Below are 25775 nucleotides of genomic sequence, written 5' to 3'. Positions count from 1 at the left end.
TTTACTCAAAGCCACAATTCTTTTTTCAATTTGAAAAGTTTTTTTACGTTCTCGTTAATCAACGACAAACTTAGTCTTACGAATTATAAGCAAGTTTAAGAAAGGAAAACAACCTTTCTTTCTTTTTCCTTTAGACTAATACTAATTTTTATACTGTTTGGTCATTCTAGCAGCACTGCTTCTGCCTCCTCGTGGCGGGGAGAAATCCACTCTCCCAGGGCTGAAAGGAGCAAAGATGGAAAACAGTTCATTTCCACCTTTAGAGCCATTGAGCTCAAGACTAGAAAATGACACTGAAAATGACTATTCTCAACCCAAGAGGTCGAAAACATCACCTAAAGAGGAGATACCAGCCTTTCTTATCTTGCACTCTCTATCAGATTTTCACCATTTATCACCCTTTCTGGTGCAGAAATGCATCGATTCTACTGCTGGTTCACCTAAATCAATAATGCGACTTCAGTCAAGTGATCTTCTAATAGAGACTACTCAACCTCAACATTCTGAGAAGCTGTTAAAGCTCACAACCTTTGGAGGACACCCAATAAAAGTTACTACCCGTGCCACTTTAAACTCCTCTAAGGGAGTAATAACAGAATGGGACTTATTATTTGTATCAGAGGAGGAAATGGTTCAAGAATTAAACAATCAAAAAGTCATCCAAGCAAGGAGAATCATGACCTGAAAAGATGGTACTCTGGTTCCAACAAGGAGCATAATTCTTACTTTAGCATTCCTAACTTACCAATATTTGTGATAGCAGGCTACTTTCATTGCCGTGTCCGACCATACATTCCGAATCCCATCAGGTGCTACAAATGCCAAAAATATGGACACTCCCAGACTGTCCTAACTGCAGGTCAAAAGATCATAACCAATCTGATTGTGCCACTACCATTCCACATTGCCCAAATTGTAAGGGTAACCACCCAGCCTTCTCAAAAACATGTGAATTATGGAAGCAAGGGAAAAAAATTTAGAAATATAAAGTAGAGAACAAAGTGACATACTCAGGCGAGATTACAGATAATCAAAACAGAGACAAAGTGAGCGTATGCTACAGCAGCCCAACCTTTACAGTCTGTAGGGATCCAGACTGAAGTATCAGTTCCTCCGAATATATCAATTGCGAATTGGGCATGTTCATTGCTGTCTATTTTAAAACAGTGTCCTGCACAAAAAACAAGTGGGCACATTCATTGCTCTCTATTTCAAAAAACAGTGTCCTACACAAAAAACAAGTGAACAGTCCAGTAATATCCCAATTACCATACCAACGGATGTTTCCCCAACAATAAAACCAAAGGTGACAGAAACCATGAAACTGCAATCATCACCACCATCGGAATGGACATCGACGAACATCATGATTCAGAAGAGGGCATTTTAGAATTACATGCAGCCGATGAGATGGATGTAACCTGCTCTGTCTTTCCTAAGAAGGACAAAACAAAAATAGATCAATACAAGCAAGCTACAACTAAAAAACTGTCAGAACTGAAAACAACACACAAAACCAAATAATGGAAAAAAATCCTTCAGTGGAATTGCAGAGTTTGTCGGAACACAAATGATGATTTGTAGGATCTAATCGATCAGTATGAACCAGCTGGCATAGACTTAACAGGAAACTCTTAAATTCACAAGTGTGTCCTTCCATCAGTTGTTGTCAGACCATTATTGTCAGAAATAACATTCCATCCAAATATGTTTCTCTTCAGACTCCTTTTGAAGTAGTGGCAGTGTGCATTGTAATTGGTATTACAATGCGCACTGTCACATAGCTTCTATATATCTCCCTCCTGATTTTGCTTTCATCTTCAGATGACTTAGAAAACCTAGTAGATCAGCTGCCATCTTTGTTTTGCTTACTGGGTGACTTTAATGCTCATCATTCGCTATGGGGATCTCCAGAAATTGACAAAAGGGGTAAAATAATAGAATCGCTGCTTGATGCTCATAACCTTACTCTGTTAAATACTGGTGAACCCACCTATGTCCATTTTTATACTGGATCCATGACTGCAATAGACCTTTCAATACGTTCTCCCTCCATATATGCCAATATAGAGTGGTCAGTTCTTGATAACCCATTAAACAGTGAACATCTACCGATTCTTTGCAATATTCAAACACAAGTAAACTTGTCTCCATTGCAGCGATCCACTTGGGAATTCTGTAAGGCAAACTGGCATGAATATGCATCTCAATCCAGTTTGATGATGAGATAGTCCAGTCCCAGCCCATAGATAGTGTCACCAATCATAATGAATCAGATATTACAAGCTGCAAATTCTGCAATACCTAAATCTTTGCCTGAGAAACACAAACACAGCAGTTACTGGTGGAGTCAGGAATGCACACATGCTAAATAGACAAAAAATCCAGCTTGGAATTTTTTTCACAAATTCCCTACAACTGCTAATCTCATTAACTTTAAAAGACTCAAGGCCAAATAAGAAAAGCAAAGAAAGACGCCTGAATAAGTTTTGGTTCCACTGTAAACAAGGACATGGACAACATATTCATCTGGAAGAAAATCCAAGCACTTAATGGTAACTTCGTGCAGTTTCCAGCCTCAGTCCTAAACTGGAAAAGGCAGGAATTGTCCGCTCCAACAGAAATAGCAAATGCATTAGCTGAGTCATTCGTCAGTATATCAGCAGTGGCCACATACGGCCAAACCTTCCAAAAAATTAAGGCATCTGCAGAACAACATAAAATAAACTTTTATGCTAAGGTATCTCATCCGTACAATCAGCCATTCATTCTAAAGGAACTTTTGGAGTCTCTCAATAAAACATTAAGTACTGCTGTCAGTCCGGATGGAGTATGCTATATAATGTTAAAAAAAGTTAAATAACAAAGCAATAAGTTCCCTGTTGAAATTCTACAACCGTTTTTAGAAAATACTTATCTGCGCTCATGGCATCACTCAATTGTACTGGCTTTTCCGAAGCCAGGTAAGGATCATACCATACCACATAATTACAGGCCGATATCACTAACTAGCTGTTTAGGCAAAGTCATAGAAAAAATGGTCTAATGGTGGCTAATGTGGCTTCTGGAAACAAACAATCTGTTAAACCGAAAACAGTATGGATTTTGGAAAAACCACTCAACCTTAGATGTGATGATTAAAGCAGAAGCAAACATCTGCAATGCTTTCATAAGGAGACATCTGGTTGTGGTCAATCTTGATATTGAGAAAGCCTTTGATACCACTTGGCGATATGGTATCCTCCAGGACCTTTGTTCTTTTGGTCTAAGGGGGCAGTTACCCCAATTTATACAGAACTTCTTATACCACAGAACATTTCAGGTCAGATAGAGGAACAGTGTATCCAAATCATTTGAACAAGAGGAGGGTGTACCGCAGGGTTCCATCCTGAGTACAACACTATTCACAATAAGAATTACAAATATGACATGAGACATGCCAAAAACAGTTGAATCATACATGATGACCTCATTATCTCTTAACAGTCACAAACTATGAATACCACTGAAAGGCAACTTCAACTGTCTATAGCCAGAATAGAATCGTGGGTGCAGTGGAATGGCTATTCCTTAGCAGAAAATAAATCAACTGCAATTCATTTCTGTAAAATACAAAAATTACATCCAGATCCTGAAATATATTTAAAATACAACCTGATTCCTTTTACCAATAATTTTTGTTTATTAGGTTTATATCTAGACAGTAAACTTAATTTTTCCAATCACCTTAGAACAGCCTGTCTAAAGAAAATAAACATCTTAAGAGCTGTCTCCCCTAACTCCTGGGGTGCTGATAGATACTCCCTATCTTTATAAACCTTTAATCCAGTCCCACTTAGATTATGGATCACCTATCTATGACTCTGCAAGAAACAGTTCCTTGTTATGTCTGAATGCTATTCAACATAGTGCCCTAAGGATAACCATGGGAGCCTTCAGAACGTCTAATCCACAGCCTGTGCATTGAGGCAAATGAACTGCAATTGCACCTCAGACGAAAATCTTTACTATGCAGCTATGCTGCAAAAATCAAAAGTATTCCATCTCATCCTAGCAGGGAATACCTGTTTGACCCTCAGTATATAATGCTATACTGTAATAAACCTAATGAAAACTGCCCTGTGGGTATTAGATTGCAAGAACTGATGCTTAGTTGGAATATTAACTTCCAGCATATCCTTCTCCAATAGTCTTCTCCACTGGTGAAGTGTTATTTATTCGAGTTAGTACAATATCATGACAACTCGTTGTGAAGGCATTCACAATATGTGATATAACCAAAATGATGCCAATTTAATTAATTAATTTAACTACTTTGGTAGATAGCTATGTTAAAATGATGCATTTGAACTAACCTACATGTTAGTCATTCTACCTCGTAGCATGAGGCCTTTGCCCTTAAATACTTTATAGTCTATATCGTGTTGATGATACTTAATGTTTAATACGGTATTCAAAAACCACAATTTTCTTGTCAATAAATGTAAATTGAACCATTTAACAAACCTTTTTTGTTTTATTATTATTATATATAAAAACAACTTTTTTCACCTTTATGGGGTTTTTTTCTGCCCTGTAACAGATAATGGTATCAAGTTCATGGAGTGGTTAGTTGTGTCCAGTTACTATTGTTACTGTTGGCCAAGGAATTCTACTATCCTACAGATGTTTGTGATTGCGGCTTTCTGGAGTTCCATGTGAGTGTTCTCTGGGAGGCCTATTGCTGCTAGGTTCTTATAGAGGCTTTTTGGCACGATGCCGGTGTTAGGGCTGGTCCATACTTGTTCTGTATGCCATATTTCTTTGGTTTCCTGTCTTAGGTTTGAGTACTTCTTGATATTTTCTGTTTGTTTTCTGGAGGTTGCTGCCATTGGACGCTGCTATTTCGATCAGGTAGGTAGCCATTTCCCTTTTGTCAATGAGGGTTATGCCTGATCTGCTGTGTGGGATCCTCTTGTCTGTTATTATGGCATGATCCCAGTATGTTTGGTGAGTAGAGGTCTCTAGTATGGCCTGAGGCTTGTACTTATAGTACAGTAAACTTTCTTTGATCAGCTGGTATTTTTGTGCTAGCTTCTGTTGTATTATCCTGGCTACCTGGTCGTGTTTGTTAGTGTACTCTGTCTAAGTGATCACCCTACATGTTACGGCAGTATGCTGGATTGTTTCTAGGGCTAGGTGACTTTGCTGACATGTTTTGTCTGTTATCCAGGGCCCTTGTTGATGTATTTCCTGTAGTTCCTGGTGTTGATTACCTGATCCTGCATGGCTAGCATGAATCCTTCACTCTTGGGGAAGATATTTCCTTTTGTGAGCTGGAAGCAATCTTATCTATGTAGTCTTGATGGAGGTCCTTGTGTCTGTGGTGGAGTGTCTTTGTCTCTCTTTCTGTATTTGCTTCTTCTGTCTCTGGGAGTGTGGGGTCTCCTTGTTGAGATTTAGCCTTGTGAGCTGTTTGTCTGTCTTTCTTATTAGTATTAGCAATGGCCACATGGTGCAAGGAAGGAACCAGCCAAGAAAATAAAAAATAAAATAACAAAAAAATAAAATAAAATAAGAATAAAAACAAAATAATAATTAATTATAGAAAAGGAAATTGGCTACCTATGTGTTTCCCTCCTCCCTTTAAATTTCCCCAAATTGTCAGCCTCTACCACCCATGTAGGTAACTTATTCCAGTAATTTATAACTTGCTAGCTAAAATAAAACTTCTTGCAATTCAGTCTAAACATCACCCCCTGTAACTTGAAATTATGGACCCTTGTTCTAGAATCCTTTATAACTGTGAAAATTTTGTCCTCTTCCTTTTGCTTATGCCTCTTAGAGCCTTAAACACCTCAATCAAGTCTCCTCTAAGGTGCTTAGTTTCCAAGCTGTGCGACCCACATATTTGAAGTCTTATGGCTTGATAGATTGGTGCTGTGTTTTCCTGGAAGTAATCTTGCAGGTTCTTAAATCTCTTCTTCTCTTGTACAGTGAGGTTAATCAGTCCTTTACAGGCTATGGTCAGTGTCTCAGTGGCCGACTTCAGGTGATGTTGGTGGCTCTTGGTCATTATCAGGGTTGATCTCATAATCTCTTCCAGCTTGGTGTTGGTCTAGTCTACGATCCCAAAGTAGTACTTTAGTACTGGGACTAAGTGTTTATGGCTGTGACCATGTTCTCACCATTCAGCTTTGTTTTAGTAGGCTTCTCAGCCTCTGATGATATTTTCTCAGTCAGGCTGGCCTTGATCCCCTTGTGTTCTAATGGTGAGCTTGCATCATCTCTAGATATTTGTATGTCTCTCTCTCTCTCTCTCTCTCTCTCTCTCTCTCTCTCTCTCTCTCTGTCATGGCTTAAATCTCTTCACGAGTTGCCTTGGTATTGTACTACCTCAAAGTCTATATCACTACACACCATCAGGCATCTCTCATATTGTGAAGTTATACTTCTTAACTGGGTTGTCACTATTGCAACACCAGGGTACCTGCCCACACACCGAAGAGAAGCCAACAAGCTTTGAAACGGTGCTGTCTGGGTGGTGGTATCCACTGAGATACCACCTAAACATCAGCTGGTAGCTTTGTCCAGTTAAATGTCCTTGATGTAATCCATTGGTCTAACATTTGTCTAAGCCAAATTGCATCCTGATATCATTTGCTGAATTCTTTGGTGATCCAGAGTAGCTGTTGGAGTTGATTCTCAGTTGTGGCATAGAGTTTGATGTCTTCCATATACAGGCTCTTCCTCACTTCCTTTAGGGTATATCCGTACTTGTGTAATTGAGCAGGATGTACAGTGGGTTGAGTGCTAGACAGAACAGTATTGAGCTCTGGGCATCTTACTTGAAGTTTCCTCTTCTGATGGGTATCGCCCTGGTCATGATGTTCTCAGCCTTGATGATGGTCCTCCATTTTGCCATGGCTGCTTCCAACAAGTAGTCCTGTAGACTTTGTAAATCTTCAGTGTTTCTATCAGCAAGTTATGGGGCATGGAGTGTATAAAGCCTTGTGGTAGAGTAGACCCTGTAAAGATTGTGGTGCTTCTTGTAGGCTTGCTCCATAATTGCAGCATTAATGGTCAATTATGCCTTGCATCCTTTGCTCTTCTGCTTACATCCCTTTTGCTACTCGGTTATGGTGTTCTGGCTCTCCAAGTGGTCTGAAATCTTAGTTATGCAGCTGGTCAGGATCTTGTATATTGTTGAGAGACAGGTGATTGGTCTGTACTTTGCTGGGGTTGTGGTGTCTTTGTCCTTAGCCTTCAGGTAAGTGATTCCTTGAGTCAGAAACTCTTGGATTGTGTCAGGGTGCCTTATTATCTAGGTAAACTGCTCTGTTATGTGCTTGTCTCTATAGCTGAACTCTTGAATCAGTAGTTGTGGATGTTATCTATTCCAAGGTTTGCCAGTTGTGGGACTTCCTGATCAACTGTTGTACTTCTTCCTCCCAAATCTCCTATTCTGTCATCTCGTATATGACCTTGGTTTTTTTCCTTCTTGTCTACCCACAGAGCATAGCTGTTATGGCTAAATTTGCTGCTGCATTCCCTTTCTTCTCCTCTTGTTGGATTCTCCTTTAGAAGGCTCTCTGGTTTTCATCAAATATCCTGTTGTGTGTTTTCCGCTGGACACTCTCCTTGTAATGACTGTCTCTTCCTGAGTGTCAGGAGTTTTCATCTTCTGTTGTAGCCTCCTTTTCCAGCCTGGTGGTTCCTTGTCTTTCCATTTTGTGTTATGTTGTGCTCTGGTTTCCCTTTCATTCATCTCGGTGGCTGCTACAGCTGCAGGTGGCGTCTAGTGTTACTTTGTTGTTGTTGAGATAATCTGGTATTATTCACCTGTTCAGGTGGTCTGTGACTTGCCACAGGATTCTGTCAGGTTCCTGCTGTGGTATGGTATGTCTTTGTCGATCCATTCCCTCGAATTCTGCTAGCACTTCCTTCCACTCTTTTATTCTGGGTATCGCAATCTTGTCTATTTCCACTTCAGCTGCTCTGGATTGTAGTTCTTTTACTTGCTGTTCCTCCTCCAGTTCTGGTTTCATTGCTGTTAGTAGTTGGTCGCTCGCATCCTGCTTGATTTTTCAAAGATTGCAATAGTTATCAGGTTCTTGATGATGGTCCATCTCTGATCTGCTTTTTGCTGTTCAGTCATACATTGTCATGTCTTCTAGCTTCATTACTTCATAGTATGCTCACATGATGAGTGTATTTATTTTGATGCTCCACTTTATGCATTGACTTCCTTCCTTAGTGGTCATCAGTGTAGTTGCACTGGAAGCACTTCCAGATGGTTGGGCTTCATTGTCTTTCCCTTCAGTTGTGGTAGCCATACAAGAGACAGTGCACTCACTCCTCCTTAGTCTGTGGGAGACTGTCTCCGAATTTTTGAACCTATGCCTAAGGCCTGAATGTGAGTGACTTTATCCTGTGCCACACTTGATGCAGTATGTTCAATATTTCTACTTCTCACTTCAACCAGCTATGGAGGTTGTGGACCTGTTTTAGCTTTGGCTTTTGCATTCAGTGGTGGGTGGTAGTTGTGGTAGTGACACCAGATGGTGCCATTCTCTGCATTGGCCATCACTTCAGCCTTTGGGAAGGTAGGTCAAATGAAGCAACTTTCATGATGAAAATAAAAATGATCACTGAGACTACATACCAAGTGGCAGGAACGATTCCCCGGATATTCACATCACTGAGCAGTAAATAGCAGACCAGTGAAGGATCACTGTCATGAAGAACCTAATAGCTCCTGCAATCTTGGTAAAATCGAGCAGGATGTGAGTGACCAACTACATAGAACAAAGAAATGGATAACATGGAACCAGAGGAGGAAGAGCAAGAATAAATACAACCCAGAGCAGCTGAAGTGGAAAGAGACGCGGTCATTATATCTAGAAAGGAAGATGATTGGAAGAAGGCCCTAACGGAATTCGAGGAAATGACCCAGGCGATACTGAAGCATTGACCCAATAGAATCCTGTGGCAAGTCACAGACCACCTCAATTGGTAAATAATACCACATTACCTCAACAACGATGGTTCAGCACTGGAGGCCATCCACACAGCCTTGTACTGTGCTGCCATAGTAGCCACTAGGGTTAATGGAAAAGAAATGCGAGACCAGCAGCAAAAGAAATGAAGAAATAAGGAACTGCTAGCTTGGGAAAAAAAAAGACTTCAGCAGAAGATAGAAGAATTGAGTCAGGATAGGCCAATTGATCCAATAGCAACAGGGGAATAGGCATAAGAAGCAGAAGATGTTCATGGAGTTCTAGAGCAGCATGTGGAGCAGTGAAGTAAGACATAATAGCTGATTCCCCTGGATAGATCTAGAACAGAAGAAAACCAAGGATGTATAAGAGATGAGAGAATTGGAGATTTGCAAAGAAGTCCTGAATGTGAAAGTCAATCAAGAAGTCCCACAACTGGCGAACCACAGGAATAGATAACGTCCATAACTACCGGTACAAGTAGTTCACATAAGCACCTAGCAGAGCAGGTCACCTGAAGCTAGCGAGGAAATACTAGTTGATCAAAGAAAGTGCACCATATTACAAGTGCAAACCCACATGCTGTACTGGGAACATGCTGTAATAATGCACAACAGAATGGACATAAATCTTGTTAACAAGAAGGAAAAGGCTACCTATCTGACTGACATAGCAGTACCCAACACTGGAAACTTCCAGAAAACCCACTAGTAATAGTTTAGGAAGTACACAGACCTAAAACAGAAGATCAAGGAGATGTGACATGCAATAGGTACCGACCATCTTGATCATCCTCTCAACCACTAGTATGGTGCCCAAGACCCTACACAAGAGCCAATCAGCAATAGGTCTCCCACAGAACATATACAAGGAATTCCAGAAAGTAACAGTCCTGAATGCCTGAAGGACAGTCAGAGAATTCCTCAACCAACAGTAACAGCAGTAATAACAACAACCCTGTGCACTTGGTACCCAGTACCCATCACAGAGTGATTTCCCCTTTGGGGAAAAATAATTAAATAACAACAAAAGTAATAATAATAATCATCATCATCTGTTTATTTCTCTGCTCAAGAGCCACCTTCTGGACAGCAGTAAGCTGGGGATGAGGGTGATATTTGCATTCAAAGGTTAATGCAAAGAAATGTGTCCAGGGTTACATTATTGTTATTTTTTGGTTTTTAGGAGCATTAGCAACTAAGGCCATATTGCTCCGGGATATGCGGTGGTCATTCCCTGACCTTTCCGCATCCTCTGTATTTGGTGGTGACGGGCTCGAACTCTGGTCTAATCAAGAAGCGTGTGCTAAGCACTGCTGCTCCTTCCCACCTGGCTACGGAGGCGCCAGGGTTACATGGAGTAACATGTATGCTTAACCCAAAGTTAGAGTATTTACAGTTTTTATTTAGCATTAGTAGAGGCATATGATTCAAGAAAGCAAGCTTATGCATCAGCAAAATAAAATAAAACCCCTACCCATTTCACCCATCCATTCACTCCAAATGTTTGTCTAGTTCTGCCTTGAACATATTTAAGTTGCTGGCCTCCACTAGAACAGATGGAAGTTTGTTCCAACTATCAACCACCTCTGGCTAAAGGTGAATTCCTGAACATCTATTCTACAATTGTCTTTCCTCAATTTGAATTTATGCCTCCTCAGGTGAGTAATCTGAGCAAGTGAAGAATCCCATTATCATTGACCTTGCATAATCCATTCAAGGCCTTATACACCGCAATTAGACCCCTCGACGTGGGCACCTGTACGTGGTGAGGGGACCTCCCAGTGACGCTGCTGGACTTCCAGACTAGCATCACTGGGATCCAACGCCCACAGCCTAGGTTCCGGGCTTACATCAATGGAATCCGGCGTGTTTGCCGTGCGCTGCGACCCGTGGAAATTCGGAAAGGGGGATCCTGGTGGTTGATCCCAGCTTCAATACACCACTTTGGCCCCTGCTTCGACAAGACGGGTGGTCCTGGAAGGCCTGGCTAGGATCAATCGGCTAGTAGGTTCGCCTGCGAGGGTCAACCGTGTCAATGCCACGCCCCTACCCTCATGGTCCGAGGGACAGGATTCAGGCTGGCGGCGGTGCGAGTATAGTGTCTGGGTAGCCCTGGCATCCCACTCCCGAGCGCATTTATTGCATGCCGGGTAGTGGGCGTCCCTTTGGGCTCTGTGGTGGGTGGGGAGCCCGGGCACTGAACAATATAAAAACCTCAATGAATCCTGATAAACTTATTTCTGCCGCCTCCGTAGCCAGGTGGGAAGGAGCAGCAGTGCATAGCACACGCTTCTTGATTAGACCGAGGTTCAAGCCTGTCACCACCAAATACGGAAGATTCGGAAAGGTCAGGGAATGACCACCGCATATCCCGGAGCAATATGGCCTTAGTTGCTAATGCTCCTAAAAACCAAATAAACAAACAAACAAACTTATTTCTTCAGGGGCCCCAACCCGGTCCCTATCTGAAAACATAGACGGAGAGGCAGATAATATTATTGCGACAAAGAGGCAGCGAACTGAAACATCATCATCAGGGCCTGTCCCAAGATTTCTCATTATGCATTCCACCACTGAAAAACCGATTGGCAAAATGTCGCCCTTTTTTATTCAGAAAGGGTTAGACGGGTTAGCAGGTTCTCCCAAATCAGTTAAGAGGCTCCGTTCTGGAGACCTCTTGATTGAAACAAAAAATGACAGGCAGTCTGAACATCTACTCCGAGTAACATCAATCGGAGGAATACCCATAACAGTGACACCACACAGAACACTAAATTCATCGAGAGGTGTCATTTCGGAGTGGGACCTTCTCGACGTCACCGAGGAGGAAATCTGCTCCGAACTAAAACCACAGGGAGTTACTGCCGTCAAGAGAATCACTGCGCGAAGGGATGGGAAAATTGTTAAAACCAGGAGTGTTATCCTGACTTTTAACTCTCCCAAACCTCCTGATGAGATTAAAGCTGGATATATCAACTGTTCAGTGCGTCCATACATTCCGAACCCTTTACGGTGTTTTAAATGCCAGAAGTATGGACATTCTCAAATGGCCTGCCGTGGAGTCCTTGCATGCACTCGATGTGGTGCAAAGGACCACGAAACAACAGCATGTTCAGCCGCAAAACCCACCTGTATTAACTGTGAAGGCGAACATCCGGCCTACTCACGAGCATGCCAGAGGTGGAAAGAAGAAAAAGAGATTCAACGGCTGAAGGCAGAGCTTAACATATCATACCAGGAGGCAAGGAAATCGGTGAAACCCCTGAACATCAACAGACCTACCTACGCCCAGAAGGTAGCAGGGAGATGTTCCGTCGGAACTCAGACGGACACGACCATTCCTCCAAAAGAGTCTTTCACTCCTATCGCGCGGTATCTCTTAAGTTCTCAAAAACCTGCACAAAAGGACCAATCAGCTGCCACTCCTATATCGGTACCTCCTAATGCTCCACAAGTAACAAAGGTAATTATGAAAGAAAAGAATAAGAAAGGGGAAGTCCCTACTATTACCCAAGAAAAGATGGATGTTGAGCAGAAGGAGGTACCCGAAGATTCAGTCTTGGAACTCTTTGCGGAGGTGGAAATGGACACGGGACAGCGTCCATTCTTCCCCAAAAAAGATAAATCCAAGACTGATAAAAGTAAGCCCTCAGCACCTCGGAAGCAGCCTGATGGACCCACCAAGCCAAAATAATGGCTAAATTCCTACAATGGAATTGTCGTGGATTCCGGCGAAATATTGATGACATCAAGACCCTCCTGCAAAAGCACGAGCCAGTTTGCTTTTGCTTGCAGGAGACATATCTAAAGGCAAATGAAGATCCCACCATGCACAACATCACACTTTTTCGAAAGGATAGAATTGCGGATGGCTCTGTACATGGGGGAGTGGCTATCCTTGTGGGTAACCAGACCTCACTGCAGCCCTTGCTAATTACAACCAGCATAGAGGCTGTTGCAATTCGCCTTTCAGTGGGATTTTTAATAACTGTGTGCTCCATTTATTTGCCACCTGGGACTGACATCACCCAGGCAGACCTTGATGATCTTCTAACGCAGCTGCCTCCCCCTTTCTTACTTCTCGGGGATTTTAACGGACATAACACCCTGTGGGGTAGTGCTAACATCAACGGAAGGGGACGAGTCACAGAGCGTATGCTCAATGACAATGACCTTTCCCTTCTAAATACTGGAACAAACACCTTCTTCCACATGCCTACCCGTACTTTTTCTGCCATTGATCTCTCTATCTGCTCCCCTTCTCTACTCCCTTCACTCACCTGGGAAGTGGAGGAGAATCCATACGGAAGTGATCACTTCCCTGTGATAACCTCGTTACACAGTGGGAGACCATGTCTTCCCTTCAGGTTACCACGGTGAAAGATTGATCAGGATGACTGGACTGCCTTTCAACATCAGGCAATTTTTGATCTTAGCACGGTCAGTCAAGAGCCTATCAATGATGCAGTTAAGTACATCACAGAAAATATTGTCCAAGCAGCTGCGAATGCTGTTCCAAAAACATCTGCCCGGTTTCCACCATTTCCCAAACCTTGGTGGAATTCACAATGCACAGCAGCAAAAAAGGCTCAAAACAAAGCGTGGGGGATATTTCGTCGATATCCTACCACGAACAACCTTATAGCCCTCAAACGTGCACGAGCCAAAGCACGCTACATCCGTTGTCAGAGTCAAAAGGAATCGTGGATCCGTTTTACATCATCTATTAACCAGTCTACCAACTCTAAGGTAGTCTGGGATAAAATCCGGAAAATGAAGGGGAAATATACATCCCACCCTTCTTCAATCCTAGATTATAATGGATGCGCTATTGCAGATCAAACTGCAATAGCCAATGCTCTTGGGGAAACATTCTCTAACATCTCTGCAACATCTTCGTATTCCCCAGAGTTCCTGGTCCTGAAATACAAAATTGAAAAACAGGCACTTAACTTTAAATGTAAGAGCATTTATCCCTACAACGGGGATTTCACTATTCAGGAACTCAAAAGAGCCCTTGCTCTTTCCAAAGCAAGTGCCGTTGGACCAGATGGCATCCATTATGAAATGATTAAACATCTTTCACCAAAATCAATGGATTGTCTACTCCTTCTGTATAACAGAATCTTTACTGAAGGGCAGTTTCCGGACTCCTGGCGAAAGGCAATTGTTCTTGCCTTCCCTAAGCCAGGAAAGGATCCAAAAGTCACCACCAATTATCGTCCTATTGCTCTGATTAGCTGTCTGTGCAAAATCCTGGAGAGAATGGTTAATTCCCGTTTAATATGGTACTTAGAATCAAACGACCTTCTCTCCAAAATCCAGTGCGGCTTCCGAAGGAACTGGTCCACTTTGGACCATCTTATTAGACTGGAAGCATCCATCCGGGATGCTTTCCTAAAACGCGAACACTTGGTGTCGGTGTTCTTTGACATGGAGAAAGCGTACAACACAACTTGGAGATTTGGCATTTTAAAAGATTTACATAGCCTAGGCTTAAGAGGGCATCTGCCCTTTTTTATTCAAAACTTTTTAGCCAATCGATCGTTCCAAGTTCGTGTAGGATCCTCACTCTCTCGCTCCCTTAGCCAAGAGGAGGGAGTACCACAAGGATCAATATTAAGTGTCACGCTTTTTGCCATCAAAATAAATTCCATCACATGACAACTTCCTCCAACTGTAAACAGTGCCCTCTATGTTGATGACTTTAGCATTTTTTGCCAGTCGTGCAACATGAGGGTTATCGAAAGACAACTGCAGAAAGCCATTGATAATCTGAATGTCTGGGCACTTGCTAATGGCTTCAGGTTCTCGCCGGAGAAGACCATTTGCGTACACTTTTGTCGCAAGCGTAATCTTCATCCTGAACCTGAATTAAGGCTCGGACAAAATGCTATTCCAGTGGTGTCACACACAAAATTCTTGGGACTTGTGTTTGATAAAAAGTTGACCTTTCTTGAACATATTCGTCAGCTTCGTACAAATTGCACAAGGGTACTAAATATTCTTCGCTCTCTCTCTCCTCCACGCATTGGGGAGCAGACAGGTTCACCCTACTACGTCTTTATCGTGCACTTGTACGATCAAAATTAGACTACGGGTCCCAGGTATATTCCTCAGCCAGAGATAGTGTCCTTCGATGGCTGGACCCTGTCCACCATCAGGCTATTCGTATCGCTACTGGAGCATTTCGAAAATCTCCTGTCCAGAGTTTATACGTCGAAGCAAACGAACCACCGTTATCGCTTCGACGTAAGCAGTTGTCTTTAAACTATGCTCTAAAGTTGAAATCCCTGGCAGACCATCCTACGTGGACATCCGTTTTTGAGCCACGTTGGGAAAACTTATATAATACCCGTCAGACTGCCAACCGACCTTTTGGTATTCATGTCCAAGAGCTACTCAGAGAGTTTAACATCATGGTAGACAAGGTTGCACAAACACCAAAAGAAACTCTTCCACCATGGCATGCTCATACTCCATCGTGCGACCTTTCCCTTAAAAAATGGGTAAAGTCTGAGACCTCATCATCTGTCTACCAGCAGCTCTTTTCTGCACATCGAGCTGAGAACTCCGACTTCCTGCCCGTCTACACAGACGGCTCGAAGTCTGAATCGTTCGTTGGATCTGCTGTTGTGTTCCCGGACACTATAATATCTCAGCAGGTTCTTCCTGAATCCAGCATATACACTGCAGAGCTGCATGCTATAGAGTTAGCCTTGGATCACATTCGAACTTTTCAGTGCCAAAGGTCAATAATATATTCTGATTCCTTGAGTGTATTACAGGCTTTATTATCTCTGAGACACAACTCTCATCCAGTTCTCTCTCGGGTTCAGCAGAAGATACATTCTCTTCATGAATACAAGTTTGAAATTCGCTTCTGCTGGATTCCTAGCCACATTGGGATAAAGGGAAATGATTTGGCCGACACTGCAGCCAAATCAGCAGCTCCCACTAATATTCGTTGCCTGTCAGTCCCCTATACAGACTACAGGCAAATAATACGAGAAAATATATATTCCCAATGGCAAGAACTATGGCATAGAGAGAGAACAAATAAATTATATCAAATAAAGCCTGTAATTGAAACATGGCAGTCCGGTCTGCGCAGGAATCGGAGCGAGGAAGTTGTTCTTGCCCGACTCCGCATAGGACACACTCATCTGACACATTGTTTTCTGCTGAGGGCGGACGACCCTCCTATGTGCGAGTCTTGCGACACCATTTTAACTGTAAAGCATATTTTAATAGATTACGTTAATTTTACCGATATTCGCAATGTATATTTTACCGCTTTTACTCATCCGACTGAGCCATATACACTCAGTCAGATTTTATCAGACAACGACCACGTGTCAGCAGTTTTTAAGTTTTTACAAGCTATTAATATATACAAACATATATAAATTGGATCATTTACTTTTAAACTTATACTGCTCTATATATAGAAATAACAATTTGACGAGGTAACCTTTTTAAAGGTTACCAGAATTTATATTTGATGATCTTTTAATTGATACTTGGCGCAGTATAATCTTAGTCATTTTTGCGCCAATAAAACTAAAATCACAAAAATCACACCGCAATTAGATCACCTTGCAGGTGCCTAGTCTCCAAAAGCTTCAATTTGCAGAACTTAAGCCTTTCTTGCTAACACCAATCCTTTGTTCCACTCACCATGTTGCCCTTTTCTGTACTCATTCCAGCAGCTTGACATCTTTCCTAAAATGAAGCCTCCAGACCTGTATACTGTACTCAAGGTGTGGCCTGAACATTGCCTTATACAAGGGGACAAGCACCCCCTTATCCATGATAGCAAAATTCCTGTATATCATTGAGAAGACACCATGAGCTACTCTTTCAGCCTTTTTGCATTGCTCAGAAAATTTCATATCTGACTGCACAATTACCCCCAGGTCCTTTTCGTTCTCCACTACCTTGAGTGTACTACCACCTAGTTGATATGTTACTCTGGGGTTACTGCTACCCATATGTAGTACTTTACATATGTCAATGTTAAACTTCATTTGCCACCTCTCAGCCCATCTGCTCAACTTTTACAGATCCTGTTGCAGTATCATACTATCATTACTTTCATTAACAAATCTGCCAACCTTTGTATCATCTGAAAACTTGGAAATTAACCCCGATATACCTTCATCGATATCATTGATAAATACCGAAAACAACAATGGGCCCAACAACAAACCTGGGGGACTCAACTAATAACATTAGTCCACGAAGAGCAGTGTCCATTGATAACCACTCTCTCCCACTCAACTATCCTTTTATCCATTGTCACAACTTGCCCTTAATGCCATACTGCTCCAATTTGTACAGTAGTTTTCCATGCAGAACAGCGTCACAAGTTTTCTTGAAATCCAAGTATATGATATCAGAATTAATTTTTGCATTTAGTTCTTTTGTCACCACATCATAGTATCCAATCAGATTTTTCAGACAAGACTTTCCATTAACAAACCCATGCTGCATCTGAATTATTACTGCAGTCTTGTCTAGATGATCCTGTAATGTATCTCTAACCAGTGACCCCATTATTTTCCCGGAACAGAAGTTAAACTAGGTGCTCTGTAATTACTCGTGTCATCCTTAGATACCCCTTTGTGAATTGGAGACACATTTGCACACCTCCAGTCAATGGGACCTCCCCTGAATCCATGGAAGCTTTCATAAATATGGCTAAGGATTTGCTTGCTCTCTTTGCTGCCTCCTTTAATATAACTGGATAGATCCGATCCATCCCAGGTGACTTCCTTATGTTTAACTTCAACAATTTCTCCTCCACTTTGCTCTCAGTTATTACAAAATCACTTAGCTCCCTGTTAGAGTTTGATGGACTTCTGGCATTCCTCTCCTCATGTGTGAATGTAGGTGCAAAGTACTCATTCAGTTTATCAGGTACCTGAGCATGATCATCAACAGTCAAACCATCAGTATCAAGTGGACCAATCTGATTCGTCCCTTTCCTTGTAGAGTTTACATAAGTAAAGACATCTTTGCATCCTTTGCCAAAGATTTCTCGTAACCTCCCTTCACCTGCCTAACCTCCTTTGTGACTTGATTACAGACTAACTTATCTGCCATAGGCTTCTGTGTCGCCTGATAATTTATATGCATTGCCATGCATTTCTCTTCTCTGCCATGAGTCCCATTAATTCTGCTGACATCCATTCAGGTCTAAACTTTGGACAGTATTTCTTAGTAGGTATGAAAAGCCTTGTACTCTCCAAGTTTAAGTCTCTGAAGGCTTCCCATGTAGAATTCACCGTTGGTAGCATCATCAGTTGATCCCACTGTATAGAATTTAAAAACTCTCTGAAACGACACTGTAATCACCTTTACGAAAGCAAAAGCCCTTCCCTTTACCCCTGGTGGTTGTTATATCTTTAAGTAAATCCCACATTCCTTTATCTGCAGATTCTTAACTCATGAAGAATCACTGCTGAAAATCAGATCTAGAGTACTACTTCCTCTAGTTGCCTCTCGAACATGCTGCTGTGGAAAACAGTCATACAATAAATCCACAAAAGTCTTGCTCGTGTGTGAGTGATCAAACCACAAGTTTCAGTTAATATCTGGAAAGTTAAAATCCCCAATTATAATTTTGATTTACTGGTCCACTCTATTTCTCTGCACAATTGCTCATTATACTCATCAGATTTATTAGGCCTATAACCCACACCTACTCTAATTTTTCCTTTCCCAGTGCTTATGTCACACAACACTGACTCAACATTGCATTTGCAAGATTCACTTTCACCTCTGCCTGTGGCTACCATTAATCTATTAGTCTGTGAATCCCCCCCAAGCTAGCAGTTTTGTGGTCTACCTAACACTGCCTCAATAGCATCAGCAAATATCCTTGCACCATTTCTATTTAAGTGTGTCCCATCCCTGCAGAAACACTCTCCTGTTATCAAGCACAGACCACACTGAGAAAAATTCTACCCCATGAGTCTTGCTCAGTCTTTCCACTGCCAAATTGATTGACAAGGCTCTCATCATATACTCCCTCCTATCGTGTCTGGGCAAAATTGCAGACGCTTTCAAATTTGACCCTAACTCGCAACTTTTTTTCAATATTGATTTGTACTTGTTAAGTAAGTCCGCAGATCTCCGACTCTTAATGTCATTAGTGCCAACGTGTACAGGCGGCGCCTCCGTAGCCAGGTGGGAAGGAGCAGCAGTGCGTAGCATACGCTTCTTGATTTAGACCGGGGTTCGAGCCCGTCACCACCAAATACGGAGGATGCGGAAAGGTCAGGGAATGACCACCGCATATCCCCGGAGCAATATGGCCTTAGTTGCTAATGCTCCTAAAAACCAAATAACAATAACAAACAAGCCAACGTGTACAACAGTATCTCTCTTTATGCCCTTAAAAGATATTGCTCTACAACGTCATCAGCTTTTGCCCCTGGTCCTATTCCACCTATCCTTTTTGCACAATATAGATTCGTCTCCCTGACAATAGAGTCACCGACAATAACTAGATTCTGTGGGACCAGCACATTCTGCCCTGAAGGTTGCCGCTGTGTTGCGTGATGATCAAGTGCAAGCTCTTGCATTCATGTAGGCAGCTGAGAGCTTGATGGGCCCCAAATTTAAATCCTTCAAGGGCATTTACCCTGTCCTTCAAGCTCTCATTAAAGGCCCATAACAACGGTTGGCACCTAACTTCATGTTGCTTACATCTAGCACACACAAAGATCCCTTGGTAACATCATGTCCCATCCCAGAATGATCTGCAAAACATTTCATAAATTGCACATTTCTTTAGGCTGCGATGCATTGGAGGATCGCCCCTTTGGTTCTCCTCCAAGCCACAGCACTCCCGCTACTTTGCACATGTTGCTTTGCTGCTCTAGTTAAAACCTCCCATCTAACAATTCTTATTATCAATGTTAATTCAGCAAATAAATTAATTGATGATTAAGCTGGGGCATGATTTACATTTAAATACGATTTAATTTATTAACAATAAAAATTAATAAGGTTAATAAATTTAATTGATTAATTTACTATGCTATGCTTGACTATATAATACTATACTAAGCTAATTCAGTAATATGTATTCCACTATATAGTTTTACATTATACTTTAGCCATGAAATTCGAGATATACGTTATCAAGTTATGCTATACAGTAATGATCACAATGCTAAATTAGTTATATTGTTAGCTAAATACAAAAGATATATGCCCAAACAGTGTTTAAATACAAAAGATATATGCCCAAACAGTGTTTAAATACAAAAGATATATTCCCAAACAGTGTTTAAAACCTTCAAAATACTTATTTATTACAATTAAAACCCTACTATTCTTTTATCTATTGATTACGCTACGATGTTCCAATCAAAAGACCAATATGATAGTGGTAAGAGTAGAGAATTGTAACTTATAAAGTCACTAACTAAATTAAAAAAAAATGCTAATGAATGCTGCTAAGCCTATTTAATCTATTTGTAAAACTCAAATTAATACATTAACTAATTAAAGAATACAACAGATATATGTCCAAAAGGTAATTAAACCTTTCAATATATTTATTTATTACAATTTAAGCCCTACTATTCTTCTGAGCTACAGGTTACACTACAATATTCCTGCCTCACGATAGGCAACTTTCAACACCGTTGGTGACCTAGATCTGACCAAAAAAACTACATTGATTACCGAGTGCTGAAGATAGACAACACACCAGACAAAGATACCACAGACTTGAAATTCCAATTTGTGGGATACTGAAGTATCCAAATTAAGAAAGATATTAATTTTATCACAAATGTGCTGTACAATAATATAAAATATATGTATAGTAATATAAAGGGTTTCTTTGCTTGAGGGAGTTCACTGATTGTTGTCCATGGTATTTCTTCCTACTTGTCTATCTCAACATACACTGCCAGGTATGTTTTGATATAATAGATTCCAAGGGAGCAGGATTATTAACTGTTTATTTTATATTTATCCTGTTGTTTTCCTTCTGCTGGTGTTCTTGAAAGTCATAACGATTAAGCTTGTATATGTTTCCATTAGTTTTTGGCATCTGTATGCATTCTGTTATCAGAATTCATCAAGATTGATGGCCGGATTGTTAATCAAATCAATAGTGTTTTCTGGAAACATGCATCTCAGGCCTTTGAGGTTGTTGAAACTGTTTCTGAATGGGAACCTAGGGTCTACTTTGTTTTTTCCCACAATTTGGGGAGTTTTAATCAGGTCTGTGATATCAGGATGTTTGAGGCATCCTGTGATTAGTCTAGCCACTGTGAGAAGGTTAGCTGCCACAACCTGTTGTTTCCATGTGGCAATTTCAAGATTGATGAGTTGGGACCTAGAAATATTGTACTGGTTTCCAGTCCACTGGTTGGTTGGTTATTTGGAGCATTAGCAACTAAGGCCATATTGCTCCGGGAATATGCAGTGGTCATTCCCTGACCTTTCCGCATCCTCCGTATTTGGTGGATGCGGAATTGCTGCTCCTTCCCACCTGGCTACGGAGGCGCCCCACTGGTTGAGCCATTTCAGGAACCAGCATTCCGGGCTGAGGAACTTGTTGAAATATGTTTTAGGGGCAGAGGACCATATATAGTTGCTGCATAAAGAGGTAGGGACCATATTTGGTTGCTGCTTAAAGATGTATGAAATAGAGACATTGGAGAATGTATTTCTTGATACCTCCTCTGATTAGCATAGTAAATCCCCATTGGTTCCTGGCCTTTTTGTTCATGATGGTACAAAATATATAAAAATTAAAAATGCAATAACAAGAATGATCACTTTATACAATGTGCTCTGAGTTACAGCTGCTGATCCTCTGTCGGTAAAAGCATACACAACGGTGCTTATGGAAATGTCTCACCCAACGCCATGGATATATAAGATTCTGACAACTTGTGGTGGCAGGGCCATTTTGATGCCTGAAGGCTTTGGCATTATTACAGGCAATAACAGTAGTGAAAACTAAATTTTGACAGTTCAGTGAATTGAAAAGTTCAACTAAAAGATACATCCCCCACACAACTGAAGTACTTTATATCATTGTTCAGATGAATTATTTAATGATTATTTATTATATATATGCTTAACGACTAAAATGCTTGACCAAAACAGTAGTGCCTCTTAAAAGAACATTCATTGGTAATCTTTATTTGCTGCAGTACAAAGTTTAATTTAGCGGGCATTATTGCTTTGATTATAAAAATATCAAAACCAAGATTAATCCGATTGAAATTAACCCTTCTTCTATTCCTTACAATTTCCACTTCTCAGAAAAAGCATTTGATGATTCTCTGCTATATTTCAGATACACTGAACTTCGGATTAATTTTAATCTTATGATTAAAAATTTTAATCATTGTTAAAACGAACATGTTAATCATATTAGTTAACACGATTAATCAACAGCTCTAATTCATACAAACCTATATATTGCTATACATCTTCTTCAAGAGGAGTGTTTCCATTTACAATGGGTTTCCTCAGCCTATGAGATATTTTTTGATAGGAATTTTTCCTGCCATAAAGTGCAGTTCAGAATGTCTTGGTCAGTTAAACCTCAGGCTGTCATACACTCCCATACTCTATCCCTCCATGTCCTCCTAGATCTTCCTCTTCTCCTTCTTCCTGGAAGTATCCATTCCATGATAGCCTTTCGATATCTGGTTTCTTGCATCTGTTTTATGTCCATTCCATATCTTATGCTTTTCTTTGATAGTATCAATAATATTTTTTTTATGTCTTCATTCCGTTTTCTGGCTCTTCTAGAAGTTCTTGCTGACCTCTCCAAAAATCCATTTCTGTGGAGAGCAATTTGTTTTCCCCTCGCCTGTTCAACATCCAAGTTTCTGTTCCATACAATAAAAGACTTTCTAAAATCATGTGAAATATAAGTTTATTTGTTTTATTTAGAATATTCTGCTCCATAGAACAGAATTTAACATGCCGATAGCCTTTCTGTCTGCCATCTGCAATTCTTTTATTGATCTCTTGGGATGATCCATCACTTTGTAAGATTGATCCCAAATATTTGAATTTATCAACTTGTTTGATTTTAAAACCTTCAGTATTTAGAATGCGTCCCGATCCCGAAGACAATATTTCAGTTGGCTAAAATGGATTTTTAGACCCCATTGTTTATATTCCTCAAACAATTTATGACATGTGTAGTCTGCATCTTCTAAGTCTTGTACTATCATCACCTGATCATCTGCAAAAAGTAAATTGTGAATATAGATGTTCTTATTGATCAGCAATCCCATTTTATTGCATTTTTTTGACCAGGATCTTAGGCAGATGTTGATATAAATTTTGAAAAGTGTTGGTGACATGTAACAGCCTTGTAATAAGCCTTTTGAAGTGAGGAATTCAGGATAACAAAGCTGGTACCACTTTACTTCTGCCTCTATTATTCCTGTAAATTGTCTTAATAATGTTAATCAATTGTCCACCAATATTTGCCTCTTTCAGTGCTTCCCATAAGAGTTTTCTTGGAACGCTGTCACTTGCCTTTTCAAGGTCAATGAAAATCATAAAGATTTCTTTTCCTTTCGATTAACATTTTTTTAGGATCTGTGGTACTGTTGAGATATGGTCTATACCTGACCTCCCGGCTGAAAAACGATTTTGCTCTTCTGACACCTCGATTTATGCTTCTAAATGGGTCCCGATCCATTTTCCAAGAATCTTTAACAGTGGGTTCAGGATGCATATTCCTCTGTAATTTGAACAGCTTTTCTGATCGCCCTTCTTGTTATACATCAGTAATAAAAATAAGAGTTACATAAACTATTACTTCGAAACCCATTGCAAAAATCTAGGGTTATTAATATTCACATGTTAACAATAACTCTAGATTTATATGTTAATATAACCTATATTCATCCTATATTCATATATTTATAAAATTCGTATTCAACCATTCCTTGATTTTGATGAGTTGTATTTTTAACCAAAGCAGTGTAATAACAAGATGTCGTGGCAATACAAAGTGAAGATTGACAACACATTTTTCCTAGTTTTTCTTCACTGTTTCCATAGGTGCCTCCGTAGCCAGGTGGGAAGGAGCAGAAGTGCGTAGCACACGTTTCTTGATTAGACCGGGGTTCGAGCCCGTCACTACCAAATGCGGAAAGGTCAGGGAATGACCACTGCATATCCCGGAGCAATATGGCCTTAGTTGCTAATGCTCCTAAAAACCAAACAACAACAACAACACTGTTTCCTCATCAATGAATGCATTTCTTAAATTTTTGACTGATTTTTATGCCCCCCCCCCGAGAGAAGAGTAATAAGCATAACTGCCATTTCAAACATATTGCATGATTTCTTGAAGTTGTTCACCAATTTGTGTGTAGTGCTTGTTTGTTCTTTTAAATTCACTTTAACCTCTCAAATGTCTGCAACAAAAAAATATCAAGTATGTAATTGACTTCAAATAAAATTAACTGGAATTCCACAAACAAAAAATAAATAAAATAAATAATAACAAAATAGTAAAATTTGCTTTGTTCCTAAAGTGGGATACGTATGGGTAATGGATTAATAATAATTTTATTTTCTTTAAAATATCAAGTTTTGTTACAAATTTGTCACAGTATTTGTTATTATACTCATTATGTGAATTTTATGTTTCTTTTGAAATATAAGCTTTATTTTCTTTCTTTCTTTAGGTTAGTGGCTTTCATTTAAGCCTTTATCTACAAACAACATGAACTTAAGATTATAGTCCCATATCGAAGAGATAATTGTTAAATTTGATGCATAAGAAGCACTTGACTCTGTATACTTTAAGTGATGACAATTATAACCTTCCTTTTGTGTGTATGAAGTCTCTGTTTTATGAATGTTCACAGATGCTGAAATATGTTAAGGACATTAGCCTCAGGCTGCGAGAGATTTAGACAATGTACAAGTTAGTGCAAACGCATCATATTAGTACGCAGCTAAACTCTGAATTAGCAAAAATATGCAAAGGCGGCATTGTTTAAGTTATATTTCATATTGTGAATACCTTCATGAGTTGCCATGATATTGCACTATTTTGAATAAGTAATGTTTCACCAAAAGAGAAGACTGTTCTTAGTTATTCTCAGTGGGTACCACCACCCAGACAGCACCATTTCAAAAGAAGGGCCAAATAGCCCTGAAACGGTGCCATCTGGGTGGTGGTATCTACTGAGAATAAGTACAACAGTCTTCTCCTTTGGTGAAACGTTACTTATTCGAAGTAGTGCAATATCACGGCAACTCATTGTGAAAGTATTCACAATATGAAATATAACTTAAATGATGCTGCCTTTGCATATTTTTGCTAATTCAGAGTTTAGCTGCGTACTAATATGAGTTTGCACTAACTTGTACATTGTCTAAATCTCTTGCAGCCTGAGGCTAAAGCCCTTAATGTATTTCAGTCTTAATTTATATTATACACCATCAAGCATCTCTCATATTGTGGAGTTATACTTCATAACTGTTTTGTCATCATTGCATCACCAGGGTACCTACCCACCCACCAAAGAAGGGCCAAATAGCCCTGAAACTGTGCTGTCTGGGTGGTGATATCTGCTAAGAATAAGTAACAACAATCTTCTCATTTGGTGAAGCATTACTTATTCGAAGTAGTGCAATATCATGGCAACTTGTTGTGACGGTATTCACAATATGAGATGTAACTTAAACGATGCCCGCCTTTGCATATTTTTGCTAATTCAGAGTTTAGCTGCGTACTAATATGATGCGTTTGCACTAACTTGTACGTTGTTCA

At 40.3% G+C, this 25775-nt stretch overlaps 1 protein-coding gene across 1 annotated transcript in view; it reads left to right on the top strand.

Annotated features, from left to right (window-relative positions):
• Nucleotides 1-25775, top strand: part of LOC150085636 (attractin-like protein 1) — a 585126-nt gene that overhangs the window by 89789 nt on the left and 469562 nt on the right. The gene's annotated exons all lie outside the window — the stretch shown is intronic.

The sequence above is a fragment of the Mastigoproctus giganteus genome, chromosome 5 (assembly GCF_048544385.1).
Source record: "Mastigoproctus giganteus isolate SK-2022 chromosome 5, ASM4854438v1, whole genome shotgun sequence".
NCBI classification, from domain to species: Eukaryota; Metazoa; Arthropoda; class Arachnida; order Uropygi; family Thelyphonidae; genus Mastigoproctus; species Mastigoproctus giganteus.
Note: the sequence above shows the minus strand (reverse complement) of the source record. Positions and strands in the feature narration are given on the sequence as shown.